Below are 14,606 nucleotides of genomic sequence, written 5' to 3'. Positions count from 1 at the left end.
TCGGACCTCTTCGTCCGCTGCTGGGTCCTCTGCTACATGTTTCTGTAGTGCAAATGTCGCACAGCAGGGGCTGCACGTCGTTCCGAAGGGGAGGACTTCCCATTGGTAGATGGCTGGGTGCTCATCTCCTGGCTTCTCTCTCCATAGGAACCGTAACAGGGGCTTGTCCGCCTCTACTAATCTCACCTGCAGGAACATTCCTTTAATGTCCCCGCTGATGGCCCCTTTTCCTGGCGGAAGCGGAGTAGAACGCCGAGTAGGGAGGGGCCGAGTGTGGGACCGGGCAGTAACTCTTTATTCAGATTTTGGGATCCGATCTGGTAGCTGCAGTTAAATACTATGCGGTCTTTACCGTTGTGATGGACCTTGTGGTGGGGCACGTACCACGATTCAGTGGTCTGGTCAGCCTCTTTAATGTCCATCTTTGTGACGTGTCCCGCTGTGATGAGCTTCTCAATCTCAGCGCGGTATACACTCTCTTGGGCGGGGTTCTTGGCTAAGCGCCGCTCCGTGTTCAGCAGGTACCGTTCTGTGGCGTCTGTCTTGGCGTGGAAAGTAGGCATTCCTTCTCGCCGCAGGAGTGCCGTGGCGTATCTCAACACGCCGTTGACCGGGACTCTCTTGGTCCCTGTCTCGAGGAGGTGAATGGCGTAAATGTCATCTTTAGAGCGAATGTCTTTCTTTCCGTTCTTAAAGGGCATTTGTTCCAAGGTCCATTGCCGCTCTACGTGTTGCAGGAGTGCGGTTTCTCCCTCTGTGACTCGGGAGTGGAGACATCTAGTGGCTGTACTTCGGTTGAGAGATTTGGCGAGCGGGCCTTGGAGAGTCCATCCCAAACGGGTCTCGACTGCTGCAGGACAGCCTCGGGGTCCGGTATGAACCCGGTCTATCGGGACAATGAGGTCTGCATGGTCGGAGCCTATCAACAGGGTCGGCATAGCATTGTCTATGAGCGGGATCGGTAACTTGCGCAGATGTGCATATTTCTCCATCAGCTTGGCGACGGGGTATGTGTACCGCGACAGTCCTATTTCTTGGCTGGTGAAAGCGTCTGCAATCTGGTACCGTCGCTCAGGCTGGCCGCTTGCTGCGATAGAGAATGAGACATTCTCGCCCTTTATCGTCTTCAAATCTCGTCTTATTGTCCGAATTGTCATTTGGGTTTCGCTTCCCCGCAGCCCTAGCTGGGCCGCAGCGGAGGCGAGCAGCAGGGTCTTCTCTGACCCGTCATCGAGGACGGCGTAAGTGTCCAGGACTTTATTCTGGTAGCTTAGTGTCACACGCACTACTTTTAGGAGTACTCGGGCTCCACTGCTGCTGGCGGGATCGATGTACATGACGCTCGCTTTGCGGCTGGATGGTGCAGGTGAAGGGCGCCGTCTGTTACTGTCGTGAAGTATGTCCAGATGGGCTCCATCGCACTTGGTGCACCTTTTCTTTAAGCGGCATTCGGCTGCCATGTGTGAGCGCGCACAGCGAAAACAGCGCTTGTTGGACTTTATCCATTGACCTGCTTCCTCCGCGTTCAGCTTGGGGAAGGAGTCACATTGCGCTAGCCAGTGTTCTTTCTCACAGTAGGGGCACACTATCTTCCACTTCTCCGTTCTGGAGGGGGTACTGTGGCTCCTGCTGCTCGGTACTGACTCCGATTGGTGCATCACAGTCACCGATCTTCTTCCATCATTTAGTCGTCTGGTTCCTTCTCTGGAGCCAGGGGTGCTCCGTCCGAATGTATCTAGCCGTAGGCTGCTGACTTCTCTCGCCAGGAAGTCTGCTAGATCGAGGAGGTTCGGTTCGGGGCCATTCGGGTCTCTGTGGTCCCTCTGCCGCCTAAAGCGCTCCTGACGAGCGGGCGGCAGCTTCTCCAGGATCCTTTCCACATTTGAGTTGGCGTAAAGTTCATGCCTCCCCTTCTCTCTTTGCGCTCCCAACATCCCTACCAGGGACTGCACTCTGATGGACAGGTCGTCCAGTGCTCGATTGTCTATTGCTGGGGGTAAGCGGTCGATGTGTCGGATCTCCTGGATCACGTAATCCCATATGCGCCCATACCTCTGGTCCAATGCTACCAGCGCTGCTGTGTATGGGGTGGTGGAAGTCGCGTAGGCGAGCGCTATATTATGTGCGCGGGGTACCTTTAAGTGCTTCAGTAGGATGGCGTATTTGTGGCGTTCATCCAATACATCCACCAACATGGTCTCCAGACACATGCGGAGTTCTGTATACTGGGCCCGGTTCTCTTGGGTGAAGTCGGGTACCATAGGCGTGCCAATGTATGACGCTGACTGTGGATACATCGGTGAGCGTTGGGGGAGAGGCCTCCTAGGCGAGTCTCCTCCCGCTCCTTGGTATGGGCTGGTACCGGCAGTGTACCATGGCCCGCTTGTCCAGGTGCTGTTCCTCGGTGCGGGTCGTGCGTCGTGCTCACCCGTGTATAGAGTCGGGGGTCTGTAGCGCAGCTCCGCGGGAGTATAGCCTGGGCTGTACCGGGCCTCCTGGTCCGGTAGAGTACTGTGCTGTCTTCGGGCGTGGTTCTCCTCCTCTTCCTCTTCGTCTTCAGTTAGGTCATCCAGTGCTTGTAGTCTCTGGTTTAGCCTCTCCACAGGATATGCTGCTCCTTCCCGGTTGCTAGGTCTCGCTTGGACCGGTGGGGGGAGGTGGTCTGTGGGGGGTATAGACCTCGTCTGTTGGTCAAGTTCAGGGTTGTTTACTCGGCTAGGGGATGCCGCCCTGGAGGTGTGTCTAGACGAGTTCCTGGAGCCTCTGGCGGAGGGAGAGGGTGTTGTCCGTCTGATCAGCTGTTCTATTAGTTGCGACTGCTGTCTGTCGCGCGCTGCGTCCCGTTGAGCACCGGCTCGTTCTCGGGCCACATTCTCTTCCATCTGAATGCGTCTTATTTCTAGACGTATCTGCTCGTGTTCGCTTCGCTGCTGGATCTGCAGTCGGTCGCGTTCAGCAGCGGCGTTCAGGCTGATGAGGAAGGCCTGCTGTAGGGTCCTCTCTGCCTCGCTGGGGGAAGGCGGTTGTATAGGGGAGCCTTCCCTCGGGGTACTCCTTGCGGAGCCTTGGAGCTCTATCTCCACGGTGCTCTCCCCGTCTTCTTCCGTGCCGAGTTCTCTCTCGGTAGCGTTGTATTCCTCCCGGGACTCATCGGGGACTACTTCTTCAGTACTGGCGGGGTGTGAAGTCATGTCTGGTTCCCACTGGTCCCCACCGTGAACTTGGTCAGTTACATTAGAGCCCGTAGGGGCCTCTATGGTCGGGGTAGTCTGGGCGTTGGGGTTAGACATACTTTTACTTTCTAGTTTTACCGCGTTTACTGTTAGTAGAAGACTAGGTTGTTGACTGACAGCGTAAGCCTCTAAGTACTGAGGGAGCCGTCGTTCGCGCTGCGGGCGTTGGTTAGGAGGATCGTTTCGTGGAGTGTTCATCATAGGCCATTTCAATATTAATAACACTATATTAATATTACACTAATTACCATCCGGCTCGAAGGACCAATTGTAACTGAGGGGTACAATTCCCTGACTGTATTACTAGATATGATACTTACTACCACTACCTTTGTACTTAATATTCGGCCACCCAGTACACGGCATAAATATAATATCATAAACACTCTCACGTAGATGAAACGGATCCAACACAAATGTACGAAGTCGAAACAGGTCTTTATTTCTACACAGCGATGGTGTGTAGAACAAGCACTTAATCACTTAATTACATTTATGAATTGAAATAGTATGCACTTTTATGGCAAAGAGTATTCGTCGGTATATCAATAGAGAATGTCCAATCTCTGAAGGCGCAGGTGGTAAATATACAACCTGGAATAGTTAAGGAATAACAGCAATGATACTTTAATGATTATATACTAGATACACTAGAGGGGGTTAATCCGGTCGCTTGTAAGCCGACAGGAGTAGGAGGGGGGGGGGGGGGTAGAATCCGGCTGCCTCGTCCGGCCAAGGGTATCCCAGGTGAACCCACTGTAGTGCCGTTCAATGCGCCGGCGATCCTTGGACCACAGATGAAAGCAGGTGGACTCTTTGTGGGCCGGCTCTCTCCGGTCCACGGGGGAGAGACGTGAAGCGACCTCATCTTGCAGAGCGTCTCCTCACCTTGCGTCCTCTCCAGGGGGGGGGGTTCCAACACACGGCAGTGTCGGGGGTCTTTATCCATGGAATAATCAAAGTATACAAAGCATAATCCGTGCCTGGGAAGGCGGGCTGTCGTCGGTAGAATAATCCGGTATACAGGTCCACTCGCTCGTCGGCTCTGGGGCTCCTCGGGTGCAGCTTCACATGGGGTCAACCACCCTGGGTAAGCAGCCAGTTCTCTGCCCGAAACGATGGGGTACTGACTACGGTAGTATTCTCACCGCACAAAGCACTATATATTAACAGACTATTATTAGCTTAATAGACTACGTCCAACTCGACGATATAGTGCCAAATATGACTATTCAAATATTAATATACACGATGTCTCAATACCGATGGTAGGCGAACTTGGCCTTACTCCCACACGTGGCGTCGCGGGGAGGCTTTACGTCTGTGACTCTATTGGAGGGTAAGAAACTGGACTGAAAAGAAAGTGCTACTTTAGTAGCGCAGTATATATACGCACTATGAACAAATAGTCCCATTAGTGGTGCGGTAGCCAGATTCCTACGCGGAACTAGGACTTGTTCGTACATGTGGAGCGGTACGTTTGAACTGGGTCTGAGGGGTATGGCAGCCTGGCACCAAGGTCTCGACCAATAGTAGAATGGAGACTATTATGGGATGTTCAGTAGGCTAGAATGGATATTCAATGCATATTGTACAAGGAATATACAAGGGATATCAGGGAATATTAGAGAATATACAAATACAATTAAATATATATATATAAATAAATATATATATTCGGTTTAATCTGGCCCTTCACAACAGTAGTAAAGGTCCAAAGTTTATAAAAATCCCACGGAAGATTAATGTTTTAACAAGGTTTTTGTAATGTGTGTACCAGTAAAAATTTGGCATGATTATCCAAAATTGCCATCCACTGCCATTCATTTTGATGCTCTAAGCCAGCGGTTCCCAAACTTTCTTGGCCATGCACCCCCGTCACCTCCCGACCTAGCTGACACACCCCCCAATGCCCAACATAAAAAAGACAACACAGTCTATTCATAGGCGCACTAAAGGCATCAGGTTTAATCCAATAAGAACACATACCAAAGTATGACAAACAAAATAAAATACTTCACCACACGAAAGGACAAAATGAGAACTACATGCATAGACTCAGAAACATATTGGCCAAAAAAACAAAAAATTGGTTGAATCCACATCTGAGATGCATCCATAGGTGGGAAATATGTCCGTAGCTGCTCAGCGAGTTGGTTGAGGTGTTCTGTTATTAGGCTTTTTACAGGTTCACCCATGACAACTTTGTTTCCCTCCAAGAACGCATGAAGTGTAGGGAAACACATGAGCATAATACGCTGCCACAATAATAGCGCACCGATCCAGTCGCGCGCCTATGGCATTTTGGCAGGAAGTAAAGTGCATTTTGGATACATTTTTTTTTTTATTATTATTATTAAAACGTACGTTTTTAATTTAAAAGTTTCGTGAATTTCATGATTTACACAGTGAAAATCCCCATTTGAAATAATGTATATTAGTTATATTTATTAGTAAAATAACACCATAGCACAGCCATTAGCCTTTTCATGTCACGCACCCCCAAGAGGGCTCTCGCGCACCACAAGAGGTGCGCGCACCACAGTTTGGGAACCACTGCTCTAAGCAAAACAATGGACTTCTTCGTCTTCTTGTGTCACCTTCCCCCACTCTGTGAGCACCTGTCTGAGATCACTTTCGGAGCAGACGCTCCTTGGCTACAACGGTGGTCAATAATTTTCGCCATTAGCAGTGACTGGTCACTTCAGGACCGTGCACAACCGGACGTGGTCACTCGTCCGAACGGCTTGTCAAATGACGCTCGCCGGATGTTTCTTCTTGTAACTCGATAATGGAATCACGCAATAGGTTGAGTGTGTTGATGATCAAAAGGCAAATTAAACTTTCCAACAATGTATTGGTTGATTGGCAAAAACGCAGCCCGGAGCCAACAGATGAGGGCAAAGTGCTGCGACGTGCGCTGGAGTGCGTGACAGTCCGATCCTTAACCTCTTAAGCCCGACGGGTCCAGTACCGGACCCAAAATGACATCACGTCATAAATAAATCTCTCCAGACTGTCTGTATGACATAATGTTGAATTTTCTTTTCAAATTTAGCCAACAGTAAAGACCAACAGCAGTCATAGTGTATATTTTCAACAATACGTTTGTTTACCAATAGGGTGTGTGTTAGTAGTGAGATTTTAGTTGGAACGTCTTCATAATTTTGTGAATATACACCATTTTGAATTTGCGTCACGTCACAGTTTGTAGTCATATGAGAGGGCATCCAGAGCTCTCAATGAGCATTGAAATGTCGAAAAACTACATTACCTAGCCGATTCCAGCTTCCTGCAAGCAAATTACTTGTGTATGAATTTTTTTAATTTCTCTGGATTATCTATCACAAAACTGAACGTTATTGGCATATATTGGAGCGCAGTTAGTGTGTCTACCTTCTGTGAATGTTTAGCAACAATCTGCGTCGCAATCCGATCCAAAAAGGGCGGAGCCATATCCATTATAAGAATGGAACTGTACATACAGTAGATTTCATTCACGGTTCTTGGTGCACGCCTGGGGATACTAAATCCAAATTGAACTCTGCCATTTGAAAGAGGAGATTTGGCCCGATCGATAGATGTGCGAGTTGGCTATAATAAGGTAATTTATAGGCCTGGTATTCTATATTCTATAATAATATTTCAAATGGCATGTGTCCGGATGGCAGAATTCAGTACTGTATCTACAAAACATTCTGTTTAATCATCTTTCCTTTATTCATTTGCCTAGATTTTTTGTACACATGATCTCAAGAAGGTGCTGAACGAGCTCAGGGGCAGTTTTTCATGTCTGGTAATTTTTTGCATTGTGTTATTCACTGTCAAAGATGCAAAGAAAAATCATAATTTATATTCTCCTTTGTTTCATCACAATTTACTCAAGCCTAGTAACAGACACAATACACTGGGAATACATTCCATGAGATCCATAGATGTCCCTAGATGCAACAGTTGAGTCTGTCTTTTTGTATGGCAGTGAATGCTGGACCTTGAAGCCCACCCTGCAGAAGTCCTTGGATGGGTGCTACACCAGAATGATGCGTGTGGTGCTCAACATCAACAGGGATGAGCATGTCACTAATGCAAACTTGTATGGGGGGGTGCTAAGGGTGAGCGAGAAAGTGGCAGTCAGGAGAATGAGGCTGGCAGGTCACTGCCAGAGACATCATGAGATGCCAACCAGCAAACTTGTGCTGTGGGAACCAACACACGGGCATCGATCACGAGGACATCCCACATTAACCGACGTGGACGTACTCAGGAGAGATGCGGGAACAGAATGCACCGGCGAGCTAGCCAGATGCATGGAGGATCGGGATGACTGGAAGCACCGATGGAGGGCCCGTCCGAGGACGACCTAGATAGATAGAGATACAGTTTAGCTATGTTTTTATAGTTGACATAACTATCATTCTAGTTTTCTTCAGATACTGTATGTAGCTTTACTACTAGTTATCTAATAGTGATGTTTAAAGTATGTTAGCTTCTGTTAGAGCCATATGGAATCCGCGATCACGGAATCGCGGACGGAATCGCGGAATTGAGCAATAAAAATGGAATCAACTATAAAAAAAAGAATTAAAAAAAGTTTTTTTTTTTTTTTTTTATAATTTTTTTTTTATGTTGTGGGACTTGTACAGCACTTTGTTCAACGTTGTCAGTGCTGTACAGTTTAAACCTTTTTAAATCTTAGACAAACAAAACACTTTGCTTTCATGAAATATTGTAAGCCGTCATTTGAGGCTTTATAAAAGCAGCACAATGAACACAAATCTGTCAGTGCCGAGTCCGACCTCATCTTAAATAACAAACAGCATTGCTTGTTGTAGTTAACAAAGAGAGGCAGAGTTGATTTTGCAAAAATATATAATTTTTTTTTTTTTTTTTAATCATCGAATTTTATTTTCATATTCGAATCCCATGCCCATAAGCTTCGAAGTATTTAAGACAGCCCTATTAAATGGACTGTTATATCTTATTAAATTGTGGACATTTATTCATTCCCACTTATTAGACACTATTTCTGATGGTAAAATGAGCGTACAAAGCAAAATACAGAATTCTGAAATATTAAAAAGGAAAAAACGGAATTTGGAAAAAAATAAAATGGAATTTGGAAAAAAATAAAACAGATTTCATATGGCTCTGTTAACCACCCCCCCCCCCCCCACACACACACATATATACTGGGGGAGGGGTGCATGCCTGTGTCTCTTTTGTCCTTGTGTGTGTGTGGGGGGGGGGGGGGTGAAGCCACAGTATCCACAAAGTCTGCAGAGATTTAACACAGATTGACATAGATAACATTTTCCTCACATTATCAAAATACAATCAAAGTAATTCTCAGTCCCAACACACACACTCATGTCATTTTCCAATTTTATTTAAAGGCCTGTTGCTGAGAGCTGCCCAGGTGAAGCAAGACACCAGCCTGCTTTTGCATATCCAAGACAAAGACTGTGTGGCTGAAGTAGATTCTTTGAGTGTGAGCGCTGGTTTCAAAAAGAATTCAGACTGGAGATGGTTTTCAGAGGCAATGGCTCAGTTGGTGAAAAAGGTGATTTAATTCAGCATACAAGCATAGGTTTCCACAGCATAGTAACAAAACGTCCATCCTTGACCCAGCCTCGACTAGACTGAGTCCTCTACTGTTCTCAACAAGTTGTTTAAATCCTATTTCTAATACACAAGTGGGTCTGGTCCTCCCCTGCCAATAGTTGGTAAACTGGTTTGGTCTCTGTCTGCGTGAGGTTCTAATGGGTGAGGGGGTGTGAGCTCTAATCTCGGTCACCTGCAATACTGGGTGTGTGTGAGTGTGTGTGTCATTCATCAAGCTGGGACGATGTGTGTGGTCCACTTAACCTAACCAGTCTGTCTTGTTAGTTTAGACAGTGGCCACTGAAATGTCACATGAGAGAGTGTGTTTTTGTGTGTGTGAGCTCTCAATTAAAGAAAATAGTGTCTTTCTTAGGCTGGAGACAAAATAATGTGTCTAAAGTCCACATATTAATATTATTTATCTAGCTAGTTTTAACTTAATCTTAACTTGATTGGCCATATGAATTAATTGTTACTTCATGGCCATGGAGGCGTGATATCACACAACCTGTTACAGGGAGTACACCAGATCCGAGTATAGTTTTACCCTAGACCAGTCTACCTTTGATGGTCTTAGCAAATATGTGTGCCACCTGTATGGCCAGCCATCAGCTAAGAATGTGAATGTGAAGATATAAAGCATTCTGCATGGCATCATCGGCTTTGCCAGAACTCTCTATGCCCCCGACAAGTGACGCATTTTACCAACACTGCAAAAGGGCAAATGACCAAGCAGCTATAATGAGACATTCTTTGAAAGCTGTAATGTGTGCCACGTCACCCGTTGGCAATGGGTGGTACGTCGAGGATGGGGAGTTAACAGTGACATGGATGACTACGCCGGCCCCTGATAGTGTGTTGCAGGTAGTCCATTGCGGTTGCAAACAAGGAAAATGTGAGACAGGAAGATGTTCATGTGTGTCTGCAAAACTGCCATGTACAGATCTTTGTCAATGCCAAAACTGTGCAAATGTTTCTAAGGAAACGGAGGATAGGGCTACATTAGAGGATGACTCAGATGATAGTGGTGAGGATGTATAGGGTGAGGGGATTAGGGTTATACAGTAGTAGTGTGATTTATTTATTTGTTGAGATCAGTTTGACACTGATCTTTCCACACACCTCATTCTTTACTCATTTTACTCTGTAGTGTATATTGTATGTATATTGAATATGCCTCTTTACTTTACTTTTTACTTACTTACTTTTTTTACTGTATGAAGCACACTCTCAGGGGCTCATACAGAACCAAGCATTTCATCGTAAACTACCTATTTGACTATTTACTATATTTTATTGTGATAAATAATAAACAAACTTGAAACTTGTGTATGTATGTGACGAATAAACCTCTTGAATCTATTTTTGTACCTGCATTCTATTTTGTCTTTAAATGGAAAATAAAAAGGTTAATGAGTAACTTATTGATTTGTAAATTTTTGACATTATTCCATTATTCCAAATTAATTATTAATAAATTTTTGTCATTATACTATCCACTGAACGTTAGGTTATGACTATAACCAAGTTCTGTTAGTTAGGGGCGATGCTTGGCATCGCTACTGCACTATCTCGCGTACGTGCACGCGCACTGAATAAACCACAAATGTACCTCTAATACCAGTATTAGTCTGACCACACCCCTCATCAGCTTACCTTCATAAGCAGGTGTGTGGTCACCTGCTCTCCTCCTTCCCAAGCTTTCACCACAAGGTGAGGACAAGGGCTGCAGCGGCCGTCCGATGCCAAGCATCGCCCCTAACTAACAGAACTTGGTTATAGTCATAACCTAACGTTCTGTATCGTTAGTGGCTTAGCTTGGCATCGCTACTGCACAAGGGAGGCCAAGCGGAGCCACTTGGCTGACAAATACACCCCGCTGACAGCCCCCCAAAACCATCAGAACAGGGAGGGCCGAGCCCCCCCGACCCCCCCTAATGGAGGGTAGCCCCCCTATTAGGGACGTCACGGGAGGGCGACGGACCCGACCGTGCGAAGAGGCACTCAAGCAACTCAACGCACAGGGTGAGCAGACCGTGGCTTGACCCCACGACTACACACACGCACAACCCGCATGCCACCCGGGAACGAACGGAGGAACAACCTCGTTACTGCCCCCAGAATCACGGGGTCAAGGGCAAACCCAACCCCGTGGCAAGGCCGTAGCAGCGGAGCACGAAGGAAGACCCAGACCCACCAAAAGGACTGGACTCCCTAGAACGGGGGCCCGGAGAAGTCCATGATGCCAGCATCAAGACCCCACCAGGTGGGCACGTAGTGCCCCGCCCCCCACATCGCCAGCGTATTCGGACAAAGGCCCCTCAGTTACTGCACCTGGTATTCCCAGGCGGAACCAACCAGGCCAGAACCTGCCCAGCTTCCGAGATCGGACGAGATCGGGCGTGTTCAGGTCGGTATGGCCGTAAGCCGAGCGGGCCCCGTCCCCCCAATAGTACACCGCCTGGCACACTGACCCTGCAGAATAGGCAGTCAGCATGGCCGTAAGCACACAAAAAAGGTTAACCAACGGAAGCAGGCAGCGCACCGGGGAAAAACCAGGCAACAGGCTGTTAACCCTAGCCTGGAGACTGCGGACGAGACAGGCGCCAGAGGGGACAGCTGAACACAGCCGCCCCGGCGGAAGGAGCGTAAGCTGGCGGTGTTGCATGACCAAGCCTCCATTTAACAACCCCCACCCAGAGGGGTCGAGGCAGAGAAGGCTGACACGATTGGCAGACGTCATGAACGTGCAGGGGCACCCTCAAACGGTGAACCCGGGAGTTGACACTGCTCCAACACACCAGGGAATCAACCACCTCGGTGTTACCCAATGCGGTGGTTGTTCCTATAACCCCTCAAGAAAAAACTCCAAAACACACCTGCGGGTATACACCGGCTATACCGCAGTACAAGTGTTTCAGTTTCCAAAAAGGGTTAACCCAGGCCTACGGGTCGCAAACATCACTTCGGACCGGGCCTGGCGGTACGGGAAGCACAGGGTCACCAGAGGAGGTCAAAAAACCACCCCCACAGGCCCCTCTTCGCCATGCGTGAGAGAGGAGCGAAAAATAATGGAGAACCAGCCCCTAAGCACACCGTACCCGGTATTCCCTGGCGGTCTCCCAACCAAGTACTAACCAGGACCAACCTGTGTAGCGGCCGAGATCCGACGAGATCGAGCGCGTACAGAATGGCATGGCTGTAAGCCATGACGACAGTGCTGAGTAAAAACATACCCAACCAGGGTCTCCATAGCGCTTAACCCTGTGACACCCAGACCGACCTGGCATTTTTCCCCCTGAAAAAAGCCCAAGTCCCTCAGGGTACCAGAACAGCAGATCTGCATCCCCGGCGGACAACGGGTTCAACTGATCTGGACCAGCGTGACCAGAACCAGTCCCGTGCCCTAACCACGCCGACATGCCTACTCCAGGAGAAGGGCAGATATGCGTGTTGATCTTAACATGAAAAGAAGGCGCCACCCAGACGTTCGGACGAACCGCGCCTGGTGGCCCACCCCAAGGGCGTGAGACCCCACTACATATGTTCAGATCCATCCCGTCATCATCCCCCAGACATGAACGAGAATCCGTCGACAACCCACCCAGGTCATGGGATGTGGTCGCCGGAAGAGGAAAAACCCCCATCTCAGTTGCTTTATAAAAACGCTGTTTCAACCACAAGCAACCAAGGCGTGCCAGTCAATCGCCTGTTTACAGCGAGCTAGCACTATACGTGCGTCGGGACACACCCCCATCAACGAACAGGCTATTTAGACCTGTCATTGAATCCCCAAGGCGCCCAGGGGAACGACAAGAGGGGTGTGACACTCCCTAACTCCAACACTTCTGGAATAGAAAGAAGGAAGCATCAACAGTATGTATCCCAGTCTACACAGCCGGGGTAAAAATTTTTCACATTTTTACATCCCACCACCCTCCCATAGGAAAGAGACGGGGATCCCCAGAGAGACTTCCCACGCGAGCTGTACAGATTGAAAAGAATATATTGCACCTTGAGCCATGTAAAAAACTGGTTTTAGGGCCTCCGGGGAAGAGGCACCGAACCCATACACACTCAATAAACGAATTGAATCGAATATACATACAATAGAAAAGGACCCTTCTAGAGGGTCCACTCACTTTGACAATCTGAGGAGGAAGGCTCTGTACTCTGATGGAGGCTTCCTCACATGGAAGAAGGAGTCCGAACTCACAGAAGGCCTGAGTAGGCGCTTGGTGAGGAGGAGCCCTGACCACCCCCCCTGAAAACAGATCCATCACATGGACCTGAACAGCACACGGAAGTCCTACCAACAGAGACGCGCACGGTGACGTACTCTATGGCGGGGGAATTCCTGCGGTGCACACGCCCAATATACCAGGCCGTGGGACCAGGAACTCCCTCCCCCCCCCCCCCCCCCCCCCCCCGTAACGTGCCGAACCGCCACGTGACGGGAACCTTGAAGGACAGGGGGTGTACCCCTGACCGACAGAACAATGGGGAGAGGAAAGGTTACCAGTTCACCCCTTTACGACCCCACACCCATGATACGACGTAACGACAAAAAGAGAATATGACACAGTCATAGTCAGCTCTATGAAGCGTTTCACAGCTCCACACAGCGCATGAGCTAACCTGCTATCTGATTTTTACTAAGGAAAAACACAGAATAGAGAAGGCTCTAAGAACCCCGGTCCAACATACACATGTGCTTCTGTGGCCAGTACAACCCAGTTGTAGGTCACATGACACATACAACCCATCATCACCTACAAAAAATGGCAAAAACACTCAACAGAGGAACGCCGTTTTTTTCACAATGAGAGAATACATCATTCTTGATTAGTATCGACCACAGGCCTTGCTAAGCACACATGACAGCAACCAAACCAATTTCCCTTTAGGAAATAAGTTTCTCCAGCAGATCTAGCACAACCTCAGCAATCAAGCTAAGAGTCACATCGTATCCCTACCACACAAAAGACACAATTAATGCACAACATGTCTGATAGGAGGTGATAAAGTCCCCAGGGAACCGGGGGGGAAAAACACAATCCTCCTATTTTACCCTCAATACGGCCAGTTAAAACAGGAAAACCTGTTAATGTGTGAACTCACTGTTCATTGTCATTACAGTCTGAGAAAAAACATTCTTTTACTCACTTGTCACCAAGCATAGCTTCATAGGTCAGTTGCCTTAGTAGTGAGTACACGGTACACATAAACACCATGATGTTTCTCACACAACAACCAGATCAATACATCACGATCTGCACGGAGAAGCTAACTGCCAGTGACAAAAACAGCTCACACACAACCCGCAACGTATCCCAAATGCATTGCAACAACACACGTTTTGGGAAAAAACACCGTTATTCACAATACATTTAGCAAGGTAAAACCAGAAGACGTGTTATGAGGTCTGGCCAACCCCGTACCTACCCGGAACGCAGATCAGCGAAGTGCAGTCACAAGACACCGTAGAACACAGCCGTCCTGTGTTGTTCGACCCGGGCAGCGTCGCCGCTCCACCAGTCGCTACAGTCCTCTTTGTTGACGCAATCCCCGTCTAGGCTCAGGCAGGGTCGACGAACATCCCCTGTCAAGGATGACGTCGTGGTCAAGAGTGTAAAACATGTTAAAATCAAAGCACGTTCAACAGAATAGCATCAAGCTAACGGCTGCTCCAACCGTTCGGGTGCTATTGCTTCCGCTCGCGAGACGCCGATCTAACGACGCACGCGATCAGAAGCGAGCTCCCGGCGGCGC

The sequence above is a fragment of the Notolepis coatsorum genome, assembly GCF_963971535.1.
Source record: "Notolepis coatsorum genome assembly, chromosome: 17".
NCBI lineage: Eukaryota > Metazoa > Chordata > Actinopteri > Aulopiformes > Paralepididae > Notolepis > Notolepis coatsorum.
The sequence above is the reverse complement of the archived record's forward strand: the minus strand, read 5'-3'. Positions refer to the sequence as shown.